The following is a 15302-nucleotide window of genomic DNA, read 5'->3' on the forward strand; positions in this document are numbered from 1 at the left end:
TCCCATGCTGGGGATCGCGACACGGGTCGATCTAGCCCCACTACCACACCACCAGCGCACACTAACAACTGTTTGCCTATACCGCCGATCTCAGGCCTTGTAGCTCCCACCTCTCCTTTGGCTACTATAATGCCCCCTATGGATCACGCCTCTAGTAGTCTTCGCCCCACTACCATGCTACCAGTACATGCTAACAGAAACATTCCCAAACCCATAACCTCTTGCCCGCAAAATCTTCACCCCCATTTGATTATTGAAACTCCTGCTAGGGCTCACAACACTGGTCGTCTTAGTCACACCACTAGGCTACCAGCTCACCCCGTAAGAATCACTCCCATCCCATCTGCACCCTGCCCACAAGTGCTTCCCTCTTATAGGGATGTTGATACTCTCCAGCACAGAGCCACCAAACTAACCCTAAACATCCACAGCGCCATTCTGGATCTAATGAAACTCCTGCACTTCACTGAACTGTCTTGCTCGAATCTCAAGCTCTCGTAGAGCTCTATCCTCCCCCCTTACTCCGAGCCCCTCCTTCACCCATTACCGCTATCCCTGAGACACCTGTGCCCCCACAAGCAGACCTGCCACCTATCGGAGGACGAAGTTCTGGCTCTCCTCCTTTCCTACAATCCTACCCCTATCACGACTATCCCGCTAGACCTCACAGAGGATGAAGTTGCAGCCCTCCTCTCTAGCTACAAATCTGCCCTGACAACCCCTTGCCCCTTAGACCTGAATGACAAACACCCTATCCGCACGGTTGCAGCCAACCCCAACAGACCCTCTATCATCCGCATCAGAGGAGGGGTCAATAGCAACCTAGCGATAGTACCCATCTCTGCCCCTACCCACAACACACACTCTGACCCCATCTATCCGGGCTCCTAATTAACTGCCGCTCTGCAGTAAAGCACGCCTCGGATGTTGCTGACCTCATCCTGAGCCATAAATCGGACTTAGCGATCTTGACGGAATCTTGGCTCACCGAATCCTCATTGCCCTGCCTAGACCTCTTAGTCCCACCCAATTACAACATCATAAGACTAGAAAGGCAGTCAAAAAAAGGAGGCGGCATTGCCTGCATCTATCACTCTTCCCTCCTTGTTAAAGAACTTCTGGGTGATCCTACACACTCCTTTGAATACCTTTCACTCTCCATTTGCAACAACAACACCCAACTGTACAGACTACATATCTTTTACCATCCCCCAGGCAAAAATGACACCTTCACTGACCACCTTATGGAAATCATCACAATCAAGGCTTCCCCTAACTCTAATGACATTTTCCATGGTGATTTTAACTTGCACTGGAACGACCCCAAAGACCAGCAGGTCAATGCCATCAGAGACTGCTTGGCTGACCAAGCCCTTACCCAAGCCTGCACACTCCCTACTCACATGAAAGGCGTCACTCTAGACTGGATCATCGCCAGGGAATCAGCAGTCAAACTTATCTCTATAGACCCATGTGACTGGTCCGACCACCCCGCTTTTTCCATCCTTCTGCCCGGCACCCACAAGACATGGACACCACAACACGTAATCCCCAAACCATGGGTTAGAGCCACCAAGAACCTAGATCACGGACAATTGGCTGCGCACTGTGAGACTGACCTCCCACCCTCCCTCATCTCCCTTCGGTCTACAACCTCACTGAACATTACTCCTCTACCATATCCAACATTCTCGATGACCTTGCTCCACTAAACCTCAAAAGAACCCAGACCAAAGACCAGAATATCTAGTTCAACAAATCCCTCAACAAGGAGAGGAGATCCCTTTGGCAGACAGAACGTAACTGGAAACAGCACCCGTCAGCAGTCCACCTAAAGCTTCTCCGACAGGCCAGATATGCCTACAATAGGAAAATCTTCAACTAAAAAAAAAAATTCTTCAGAACAGAACTAGATAACGCCAAAAAGAGACCATGCAAGTTATTTGACTTGGTCAAACACCAATCCAACAAACTAGCAAAAACCTCTAAAGAAACCCTCTAAATCGCTAATATCTTGCGAAGAATTCTCCTCCTACTTCTGCAACAAAATCTCTGCCTTAGGAATAGAACTCAATCACCTACCACATGTATGCTGACGACACACAGATCTACATAAAAAACTCTTCTCCTAAGGACATTCTCTCCCTGAATGAGGCCTTGAAGCAGACTGTCCACTGGCTCACCTCTAACCAGCTCAAACTTAATTTAAAAAAAATCGAGTTTCTTCTTATCTCCCCACCCAGAACGAATCCAGACATCCAAGAATGGATCAAAGCCATCACAGCGCTAAACTGCTCTCCTACCATTGTGGACTCTCCTAAATCCCTGGGAATAACTCCAGACAGCAGCTTGAACATGCGTGGCCATATCAATTCGATGGCCAAAGCTGCCAGATTTCACCTGAGTTACCTAAGAAACTTGAAACCCTTCCTCGACCCTCCCAACCTAAAAATGGCAACCCAGGCACTAGTCATCTCTAGACTAGAATACGGTTGCTCTACTCTTGCAGGTCTACCTAAGAACTCTCTGGTCCCACTGAAAGCCTGACTCAACGTCGCCGCCAGACTCCTAACCGGTTCAAGGAAATTCGACCACATCTCTTCCTACCTGAAAGCCCTGAATTGGCTTCCTCTCAAGGCCAGAATGGCCTGCATTACTCACAAGCTCTATACTCTAATCCCCCTGCATTCCTTGTCCAGAAACTCGTGATATCTGGAGGGGCCAGAAACTCCCTGTTTGCCAGAGACCTTCTGCTCCAACCAGCTAGTTTCTGGAAAAAGAAAACCTACAATCAGGCCTTCTCTGGTGCGCTCCAAGTATATGGAACTCTCTCCCGCCCACCATCAGAAGACTGTCATCTTTTGCACGCTTCAAAAAGGAGACCTTATGAGCAAATTCTTTGCCTAACAACCGCTTTACCATCTCTTCTACGACCTTGTACCACCCGCCATGACGGCTTTATCCTTGACTTTCCCAGCCCTCTGGGCTTCCCACCCGGGAGCTGAGACTACCTACTCTCTTGTATAATAACTCTACCTGTTTTTATCCCAATATTTATCAGGAACTTGAGACTGCCTGTTTTTCCTACATAATGTACCTAACCCTTGTATCCCTTTAATATCCTCCCCTCCTATGCCCTTTGTATACCACCCCCTCAATCCTGTAAACGCTCTGATACCCTCACGGGTCTGGTTCACGCTCTATAAAACCTTAAAATAAATAAATAAATTGTGGCCTATGGAAGGGTACGCCAGGGACACCCAATATCCAAGCAGACCATAGCTCGTTGGATTTCTGCTGCAATTTGTTTCTGTCATCAGCAAGCAGGAAGACCATTACAAACAACTTCACGAGCATATTCTACTAGAGCAATCCCCTCCTCTACTGCTCTTTTTGCTGGTGTGCCTCTTCATCAAATCTGCAGAGCTGCAACATGGTCCAGCAGGCAGACTTTTACCAAGCACTACTGTTTGGAAGCTGCCAGTAATGCAGATACGTCTATGGGACAAGCAGTTCTCCGTAATCTTTTTAAATAAGGTGAGCCTCTGTTCTTCCCTCCTTCTCTTTACTGTTTTCTCAGAAACATATTAGCTATGCTTATTTATTTATATAAACATTGCCTTTTATATATATATATATATATATATATATATGTATCACGAGGAAGCCCCGACGCTGGCATGCGGACCTGCGGTGTTGGAAAGACTGGCGCCGCTAAAGGGACAATTCCACTCGCAAGTGAGTGTTCGTTGTAATATGGCGGGCGCTGTATTTCCTGATGACACTAACCCACTTGGGTATTATTTGGACATTACTTTGCAACAACAGCATCACCCACTGGCGTTACACTTTCAGGTTTGGACTGCCAATACCATCATGCAATTTGGGGCACACTCGTGCAGGCAGAAGGCCTTGCCCAGAAGGGCGGGGTCTGTTTTGCAATAAAGAGCAGGTGTTCCAAACCTCTTGTCGCTGTTGCAGTGCTTTGTTTGGCTCGTGAACAAGGATTCATTTCCGAAACGCGTAGAGCCCTGGATATTCTACTGTGCCAGTTGGGGAATCAGGAGCTTACCGTGACCTCACCACACGAGGGTACGGAGTTGTGTGGGCTTCCTCACTGTGGGCAACTTTTGTTCTGTGGATGTTGGCGGCTTGGCCCAAGTCGCGAGGAAGCCCCGACGCTGGAATGCGGACCTGCGGTGTTGGAAAGACCGGCGCCGCTAAAGGGACAATTCCGCTTGCAAGTGAGTGTTCGTTGTAATACGCGGGCGCTGTATTTCCTGAGGACACTAACCCACTTGGGTATTATTTGGACATTAATTTGCTACAACAGAATCACCCACTGGGGTTACACTTTCAGGTTTGGACTGCCAAAACCATCATGCAATTCGGGACACACTCGTGCAAGCAGAAGCCCTTGCCCAGAAGGGAGGGGTCTGTTTTTCAATAAAGAGCAGGTGTTCTAAACCTCTTGTCGCTGTTGCAGTTCTTTGTTTGGCTCATGAACAAGGACTCATTTCGGAAACGCGTAGAGCCCTGTATATTCTACTGTGCCAGACGGGGAATCAGGAGCTTACCGTGACCTCACCACACGAGGGTACGGAGTTGTGTGGGCTTCCTCACTGTGGGCAACTTTGTTCTGTGGATATATATATATATATATATATATATATATATATATATATTATATATATATATATATATATATATATATATATATATATATATATATATATATATATATATATATATATATATATATATATATATATATATATATATTCACTGAAAAAACCATAGGTTATAGACCATATATAGTTAGGGATTAGCCTTTTCAGAACCTTATTTTACTCACACAAAACCATTGAAATTTCATATATAGTTAGTTGCACTAACTATATATCGCGCACCCGCAATCCACTGCTGATGATGTCACATATTACATCATTCATGACATGGTCAGTGACATCACTGATGACTTCACTGATCACAACATCCAGTGACTGTATGTTTCTGTAAAGTTAAATATGTCTTACATATTGAAGAATGAGTGGATGTATAAGTGTTTGGATGAAGGATTTAGTAGGTGCATTACTGACTGTATGAGTGAGTGATTAGATGTGTCTCACTGAGTGCATGGGTTAGTGACTAAACTGTCTTAATTTGTGCATCATTATGTCTGTTGTTCTGTAAACTGCTGAATGTGTTAATCAGTAGCTATATGAGTAACTATATGGGATATTCATTGGTTGCCCAAGTATTTGTATGGGAGACTGAGTATGTGTATGAGTGGCTGGGAGGTGTATGACTCTGTGCATAGATGTGTGAGCAGTTGATTCACTAGATGTATGGGTTCAAAAGTGCATGTGGAAACAGCTGCACGGGCGGTTGACTGTGTGCATGAGTGTATTGGTGAGTGAATGGATATCTCAGTGCAACATGTCAAAGTAAGTACATATGTAAAACACAGTGCATGTGAGAGTTGACATATATAACCGTGCATAAGAGCCAGTGAATGTGTGAGTGGCTGTATGGATCATTGTGAAATTGTATTAGGGATCATATAGGAAATTAAATATGTGTTAGAATATGTTTGAATTAGTAAGGTGTGTATAACTGTATAGTTGAGGAAATGGAGGTGTGATTGATTCTTTGCATGACTGAGTAGATGTATGAGTAACTTCATGGATGAGTGACAGTCTGTGAGTGTCTGTTTACACTGATTGTAGCTAAGGTTATATTATAGTCTGAAGAGGTTCATCGTATTATCACATGAATGATATCATCAGTGATGTTGTCAGTGATGTCATTTGAGTTGTCATCAGTGATGTCATCAGTGATGTCATTTGATATGTCATCAGTGATGTCATCAGTGATGTCATTTGAGATGTCAACAGTGATGTCATCAGTGATGTCACTGACCATGTCATGAATGATGTAATATGTGACATCATCAGCAGTGGATTGCGGGTGCGCGATATATAGTTAGTGCAACTAACTATATATGAAATTTCAATGGTTTTGTGTGAGTAAAATAAGGTTTTGAAAAGGCTAATCCCTAACTATATATGGTCTATAACCTATGGTTTTTTCAGTGAATTTTCAAGGTTTTGTAAATGCAAATTCCTAACTATATATGGTCTATAACCTATGGTTTTTTCTGTGAATTTCATTGGTTTTTTAAAAGCTAACATCTGTAGCTGTAAAATGTATTCTTCTTTAAATCCCAAAATATATTTTAGATGTTTATTGATAATTTTTTTTTAAATATTGTTTTTCTTCGCTTCCGGTAAGCGAACGGGGAAGCTTTCCGTTAGCTCAACTTGATGCCGCGACCTAGTCCGCGAACCGGTAAACGTTTAGTTAGCGCAACTGTGACGCGTCGCGGAAGCGTGACGTATCACGTTGTCGCGTAATGCGTCTTATGACGCGCCGCGTTAGCGCTCCCGGAAGTGTTCCGGACCGCGAACCGGAAACGATCCGGGACGCGGCGCGCACCGCATAACGTAAGCGGAACAGGTCATGTGACTTGTTTATCAAACTTTTCATTGGTTCATTTCACTTTTGGTTTCCAAATGATGTATGACTAGGTCATGTGACCTAAAAATAACACTTTTCATTGGTTCAGAACTTTTGCTTTTCCCAAATCATGTAAACCCCTCCTTCTTTCCTCACTCTGACTTTCATCTTGGTGAGAGAAAGACCATTTTCCAGTATTTCAGCAATGGCTTCTATCCTTGCTTCAGGTGGTGGACCCCCACCACCACCTCAACCTCCTCATGACAAGAGAGGACCACCATCACAATTCATCTCCAACAGAGAGGAGGAAGAGGAGGACCTAGAAGAAGAGGACACAGATGAACCTCAATTTATACAGGAGTTGCCCCGTGTTTCAAAAAGGAAAACAAGTTTCATATGGCAGTTTTTCTCAATCCCTCGAGGGGAGAAGAAGGTCAATGCCAAGTATGCCACCTGCCTAATCTGCAAATACAGATTATTTAGAGGCACTGACAAAAAGTATAGTATGGGCAACTATACTATTCATCGCCATATGGCCAGGTGGCATCCATTAAACTACAGCCGGGCAGAGTTAAGGGACCTTCAAGATAATCCCCCGACAACTCCTGTGGCCAGATCAACATCAACTATATCTTTGACAGGACGAGAGGCACAGGAAACTGTGCCAAACATACAGCCAAACTTCAAACACATGAAGTTTACGTGCATATATTGTGGTGCTCTGCTCTCATGTGGGAACATGAGCGTGAACTTAATCAACTTGGTGTTTGAAAACCATAAGTGCCCTAACCCACCCAAACAGTAATTTTTTTTTTGCTCCTGTTGAGCTCTTTTCAATGCCTGTTTTTTGTTGTTTCCCCTCCATGAAAAACACAAAAAAACCATAAAACTGTTCTAAAAATACAAAAAAAAAAAAATGTTCAGAAAAAAAAAAAAAACAACAAAAACATTAAAAAAAAAGTTCTTTTCAGAACTACCTCCCCTTTCAAATAAAATTGCTAGAATGTTTAGCACTCTGGCAAGCTCTATTTCTTTTGGTTCGCTTTCCGGTTCGCTGCCCGGTTCGCGAACTTGAAGCGAACCAAAAAAATATTTTTTTAAAAAAAAGAAGAGTTAGTATAAGGGAAGTAAACAGAGAGTAATGTTAAAAGAAAGACAGCTATAGGGAGTAAACCAGAGATACTGTTTAATAGATCTATTTATTAATTCAGGATGACGATAAGTTGTGGCAAATTTAGATTTTGATTATGCCCTTACACCATTTTTTGGACATTATTAACATGCCTATGTAACTCCCATAATCAAAATCTAAATTTGCCAAGCACAGGTGGGAGCGTATTTACAAGACACTTGCCCCATGAGGAATGCTTTCCATTTAAAAAGGGAAAAATAACATCAAAGACACTTAAATGCCTTATAAATATGACCCAAAACAACCTATGAAGCTCTAGCAGTACATATCCAGCAATGTAATTGATTTCAAAAATCGTTTTTAAAAACAACATATCTGTTTCAGCTTACATAAGAGACCATGGAATGGGCTCCATGTACAACAATAACTTGTGTTACTGCATGCCAGAATGCTACACCGAATATGCAATTACAATTTCTCAAAGAAACAAAATCTATTTGTATATCACTAGAGACAAAGCCACATTTTAAAAACACAGCTTTCTTCATCATTTTCTCCTTAAATCATACTATTCTCTATCTAAATTAAATAAATCTTTTCTCACCTTAGCAAATACTTTTTGAGTTTTGAAAACAGTCTCAGAAATACACCAAATTGTCTTCAGCAGAAGAAAAAGGATGCACTCCAGAGGCTGCAGCTATTGAAAGCACAGAAATACAGATATTCATTTCACATATCTCTCATATTAGCCAATCATAACTCTTCCCTCACTTTTTTCAAATCAAAACCCTTCCCCCCTCTGCCCTCTCTGCCTTTTTTCCATAGCAACCACCTCCTGGAAGACCTCTCATGTTTGCAAATTCACACAACAATGTTTCAATTGAACTCTGAACTCTCAGTGCACCTGCGTATCCAGTGCAATCTTTCATTAAATGTTTCTTCCTTGACCATTCAAATTACATCTTTCAAAGAACACATCCATGCACCCTAACTTTCTGTTTTCAGAAATGGAAATGCACCAATCACTGCTAATGAATCATTAGCATTGGAAATCCACAGTTTTTTTTCTTTACAAACTCCTACTGTTTCAACTGCCCTTTCATTACCACACTTCATCTGACTGCAGCACAACCTTCTCCCACCATGTTTAATGTCTGGATTGTTGGACATAGTTACATCCACTGGGCTCAAAGGTATGCTGAGAACAGAAATTTACCTAACCTCAATTTACAAGATGTGGAAATTAAGTGGTTGGGCCAAAGAGGATTAAAATGTCACCAATTGATACCATTGGTGAAAACCTTTATGCATTTGCCAAAACCTGACCTGTTAATTGTGCACTGTGGAGGTAATGATTTGGGCACTTTGACTGGGGTAGGTCTGGAAATGCTTTTAAAGGACACCTTTGAGCAATTAATGGCACTTTTCCCTCAAACTGCCTTGGTATATTCCAATATATGCCAAAGACAGAAATGGAGGTGGTCCAACCAATTTTGTCCACAAATTGAGAAAGCGAGGAAGCATGTAAACAAATCTGTTTCAGCTTTCATGAGAGACCATGGAATGGGCTCCTTGTACAACAATAACTTGCGTTACTACATGCAAGATATCTACAGAGGAGATGGAGTTCACTTCTCAGATGAGGGCAACAGAATTTTCATTCTGAATTTAAGACTGTGCATTGGTACCTACTTATAAGTACCAAAATGTACCATAAACCCAAAAGCTCTTCTCAGAGCTACCCTTCATCTGATCACTCACAATTATTATTTTTTTTAGTTTTTTCACTAATTTTCTACAAAATACGCTCCCCGGGGCGCTATCCGGTTCGCTAACCGAAAGCTAACCTCGCGGAATTTTTGTTAAAAATGTTTTTTTTCCGCACATATAAGCCTCCTCAGCCACCCTCAGAAAACCTAGGGGGTCAAGATAAGTCTACCATGACCCCTTCTACCCATTCTAAACATTATTTGCCCTCCATCTTGTATCTTAATGCGACCGAAACACAAAATGGTGCACTCCCGTGACGCTTAAGGTTCGCTAACCGAGCCGCTTTCCGGGAAGCGGTCCTAAAAAAAGGTGGGAAAGTAATTTACAGAAAAACGACTAGAGACACTCTCACCAAATATAGATTAGCTCATACTACATAACAATCCCTTTCATTTTCACAAATTTGATTGAAATTTCATTTAGCCATTTAGCCTGTAGACCTCTCTAAGTACCATGAGGTAAATTACTTCACAAAACACATCTGAAGTGTTGGAATTGACAACCAATGAAAATGTTACTTTCATTTTCTACTTTTATTACCTGACATTTGATTGGTTATATACCTGAATATATATATAGGAAGAGAAGGAAACACAGCCATTTTGACTGCTACTTCGTGAAGTGCACAACAAAAAATCAACTGATAACTTCAACTTATATTTGAAAGGTAAGATATTATTTATAAAACTTAAGTATGTTCTGTACTGAAACCTAATTAGAAAAACATTTTCTGAGAATTATATTCTATCACTCTGTAATACTTATAGAAAAAAATAGACTACTCTGTTTTAGTTATGGCAGAGCCATTCCAAGAATTTGCAAGACCATAGGCTAAAAAGGAACGTGCGCGAAGCCCCCTCCAATTTACATAAGTGGCCCCTTGCAAGGAGACCATTCACAGGCACTGAGGGGGCCCCATTGTCCAGCATTTTGACGCCCCCACAGTTTTAACTTTAAATCCACACGCATATCTCACACCTTCATAGGTGTGAGAATTGATTGTGGTCTAAAAGTTAAAACTGTGGGTGCGCAAAAATGCTGGACAATGGGCCCCCTCAGTGCCTGTGAATGGTCTCCTTGCAATTGAGGGAGCGTCTCCTTCTCCCTCCCCTATACCTCCTGACACCATCCATGGGAGGCCCAAGGAGGGGGCCCCCTGCAATAGACCTTAATTGCAGGCGACACCTTTCTTTGTGAAAAAAACACTATATAAATAACCAAACTGCCAATCTGTACTGAAACCCAACAATGCCCTTTCTGTACTGATATATTTTTTAAAAATTCATTTTTCAGAATTGAAAATGGAAGAACAACAAAACAACATGAAAACTGAAGCAGAAGAAAAAATTCAGACACAAGATGACATGGATTTCTACGACGACACAATAAATAATGAACTTGTCCAATGCGTAGATGCAGTAGATTTTCTACTAAAAAATGAAGAAAAAAATGATCACGATTTTTTAGATTTTCTTTTAAATTTTGAAAAACAAAATGAAAAATAAATTTTAATTTCTTAATTCAAAAATTGTTTGACACATTATTTTTATATGTTTATTGAATGTTAAAAGTTTAATGAATTATGACACACAATCAAAATAAAAAATAAAAAATTAAAATAAAGAAAACAAAAACAACAAATAATTAACATACAGTATTAGAAAAGTCTATCATTCTTTTATCCTTATAGTACGATGCCCAGAACGCTTTCCGGTTCGCGAACTTGGCGCTTACCACGCAAAAAAAAAAAATTTTTTTTTTTTGACCCTCCTGGGCCCTTTTAAAACCTCCACATAAAACCTAGGGGGTCAACGAGGATCTACTATGCCCCCTTTTGGTAATTTCCCCCTTTGTTTTGGCCTCCTCTTGTCTCTCGATCCTACCGAGAGACAAGATGGCAGCCGCTCCGGACTGTTTAGAATGTTGACAGACACCGGAGAGCCAATCAGCTTCGCTTCGCAAAGTTCCGATACGCGAAAAGTTCGCTAACCGGATCGCTGCCCGGAGCGCTGTTACAGATATATATCTTGTTTTAAACGTTAATTTCTCAAAATCCACTGAAGCAAATATATTGAGACCTAGCAAAGGCACATCAGGCTAACAGTCCCTACAATTTTGCCAAGTTTGGTGGAAATCCATTCAGCCGTTCGGGCTAAAAGTGAGGCCAACCGCCCTATGGAAATTAACATGGGAAGAACGCGTTTTGGGACCCCCCTTTTATCTCAGCCCCCCCTTGCCGAACACCCCCCAAATTTCTAGGAGCTGCTCAGAAACAAAATGTGCCATTTTCCAGAAAATTTCAGCCAATTCCATCCACATACGCCAAAGTTATTAGACATAGAATTTTCAGAAATCCCATAGGGAAAAAATCCTAACTATATATACCTACTGGCGACCGCCAGTAGGTAATATATATATATATATATATATATATATATATATATATATATATATGTGTATATATATATATATATATATATATATATATATATATATATATATATATATATATATATATATATATATATATATATATATATATATATATATATATATATATATATATATATATATATATATATATTCACAGAAAAAACCATAGGTTATAGACCATATATAGTTAGGAATTTGCATTTACAAAACCTTGAAAATTCACTGAAAAAACCATAGGTTATAGACCATATATAGTTAGGGATTAGCATTTAAAAAACCTTATTTTACTCGCACAAAACCATTGAAATTCCATATATAGTTAGATGCACTAACTATATATCGCGGACCCGCAATCCACTGCTAATGATGTCACATATTACATCATTCATGACATGGTCAGTGACATCACTGATGACATCACTGATGACATCTCAAATGACATCACTGATGACATCACTGATGACAACACCCAGTGACTGTATGTTTCTGTAAAGTTAAAATATGTCTTACATATTGAAGAATGAGTGGATGTATAAGTGTCTGGATGAAGGATTTAGTAGGTGCATGACTGACTGTATGAGTGAGTGATTAAATGTGTCTCACTGAGTGCATGGGTTAGTGATTAAAGTGTCTTAATTTGGCAATCATTATTTATGTTCTTCTGTAAACTGCTGCATGTTTAAATCAGTAGCTATATCAGTAACTATATGGGTTATTGAATGGTTGCCCAAGTATTTGTATGGGAGACTGAGTATGTGTGTGGGTGGCTGGGAGGTGTATAACACTGTGCATAGATGTGTGAGCAGTTGATTCCCTAGGTGTAATGGTTCAAAAGTGCATGTAGAAACAGCTGTATGGACAGTTGACTGTGTGCATGAGTATATTGGTGAGTGAATGGATATCTCAGTTCTACATCTTAAAGTAAGTACATATGTAAAACACACTCCATGTGAGAGTTGACATATATAAATAACTGAACATAAGATCCAGTGAATGTGAGAGTGGCTGTATGAATCATTGTGAACTTGTATCAAGGATTGTATAAGAGAGTAAATATGTGTTAGTATATGTTTGAATAAGTAAGGTGTGTATAACTGTATAGTTGAGGAAATGGAGGTGGGATTGATTCTTTGCATGACTGACTAGGTGTGTGGGTAACTCCATGGATGTGTGACAGTCTGTGAGTGCCTGTTTACACTGAGTGTATCTAAGGTTATATTAGAGTCTGAAGATGTATTATCACATTAATGATATCATCAGTGATGTATTCAGTAATGTCAAATGAGATGTCAGTGATGTCATCAGTGATGTCATTTGAGATGTCATCAGTGATGTCATCAGTGATGTCACTGACCATGTCATGAATGATGTAATATGTGACATCATTAGCAGTGGATTGCGGGTCCGCAATATATAGTTAGTGCATCTAACTATATATGGAATTTCAATGGTTTTGTGCGAGTAAAATAAGGTTTTTTAAATGCTAATCCCTAACTATATATGGTCTATAACCTATGGTTTTTTCAGTGAATTTTCAAGGTTTTGTAAATGCAAATTCATAACTATATATGGTCTATAACCTATGGTTTTTTCTGTGAATTTCATTGGTTTTTTAAAAGCTAATATCTATAGCTGTAAAATATATTCTTTATTAAGTGACGTATCATGTAGCCCGTGAGACGCCTCATGATGCATCGCATAACCGTGACGTATCGTCTCTGCAGCGCAAACCAAACCCAAAACGTAAGCGCGCCAGAACACGCTTAAAGATATATATATATTTTTTTAACCTTAATTAGACAAAATCCACACGTGCACATATCACAAACGTTCAAAAAACACAATATGTCGGACTCCCGTTACGCTGCCGGTTAGCTGCCCGGTTAACGTACCAGGAAGCACCTTTACCGCGAAAAATCGCAATTTTTTTTTTCACCCCCCAGGGAACTTTAATAGCCCCCTCATCAATCCTAGGGGTTCAGGAGGGGTTTGCCTTACCCCTTTCATTCATTTACACCTTTTTTTTTTTCCACCTCTTGTCTCTCGATCCCACAGAGAGACAAGATGGCGGCCGCTCCAGACTGTTTACAATGATAACAGCCAATCAGCTTCTCCTCAGACTCCCGTTACACTGCCGGTTAGCTGCCCGGTTAGCTGTCCGGTTCGCGTACCAAGACGCGTCTCTACGGCGAAAAAAACAGATTTTTTTTTTTTTTTTTTGGGCCCAGCGTGGCTCTATAATATCCCCTCATCAATCCTAGGGGGTCAGAAGGGGTCTACCTTGCCCCTTTCCTTCATTTCCCCCTTTGTTTTGGCCTCCTCTTGTCTCTCGATCCTACCGAGAGACAAGATGGCGGCCGCTCCGGACTGTTTACAATGTTGACAGCCAATCAGCTACTCGTCAGACTCCCGTTACACTGCCAGTTAGCTTCCCGGTTAGCTGCCCGGTTCGCGTACCAAGACGCGTCTCTACGGCGAAAAAAATCGGAATTTTTTTTTTTTTTTTTTTTGGGCCCAGCGTGGCTCTATAATATCCCCTCATCAATCCTAGGGGATCAGAAGGGGTCTACCTTGCCCCCTTTCCTTCATTTCCCCCTTTGTTTTGGCCTCCTCTGTCTCTCGATCCTACCGAGAGACAAGATGGCGGCCGCACCGGACTGTTTAGAATGTTGACAGACACCGGAGAGCCAATCAGCTTCGCTTCGCAAAGTTCCGATACGCGAAAAGTAAGCGGACCGGAGCGCAGCCCGGAGCGCTGTTACAGATATATATCTTGTTTTAAACGTTAATTTCTCAAAATTCACTGAAGCACATATATTGAGACCTAGCAAAGGCACATCGGGCTAACAGTCCCTACAATTTTGCCAAGTTTCGTGGAAATCCATTCAGCCGTTCGGGCTAAACGTGAGTCCAACCGCCCTATGGAAATTAACATGGGAAAAACGCGTTTTGGGACCCCCCTTTTTTCTCGGCCCCCCCTTGACGAACCCCCCCCAAATTTCCAGGAGCTGCTCAGAAACAAAATGTGCCATTTTCCTGAAAATTTCAGCCAATTCCGTCCACAAACGCCAAAGTTATTAGACATAGAATTTTCAGAAATCCCATAGGGAAAAAATCCTAACTATATATACCTACTGGCTATCGCCAGTAGGTAATATATATATATTCACTGAAAAAACCATAGGTTATAGACCATATATAGTTAGGAATTAGCATTTACAAAACCTTGAAAATTCACTGAAAAAACCATGGGTTATAGACCATATATAGTTAGGAATTAGCATTTACAAAACCTTATTTTACTCACACAAAACCATTGAAATTTCATATTTAGTTAGTTGCACTAACTATATATCGCGCACCCGCAATCCACTGCTGATCATGTCACATATTACATCATTCATGACATGATCAGTGACATCACTGATGACATCACTGATGACATCAC

The 15302-nt window shown here is 41.1% G+C and overlaps 1 protein-coding gene across 1 annotated transcript in view; it reads left to right on the plus strand.

Annotated features, from left to right (window-relative positions):
• The window catches only part of KCTD19 (potassium channel tetramerization domain containing 19), a 2885268-nt gene that overhangs the window by 101770 nt on the left and 2768196 nt on the right, over positions 1 to 15302 (plus strand). The window lies entirely within an intron of this gene.

Source organism: Lissotriton vulgaris, chromosome 12 (genome assembly GCF_964263255.1).
Source record: "Lissotriton vulgaris chromosome 12, aLisVul1.2, whole genome shotgun sequence".
NCBI lineage: Eukaryota > Metazoa > Chordata > Amphibia > Caudata > Salamandridae > Lissotriton > Lissotriton vulgaris.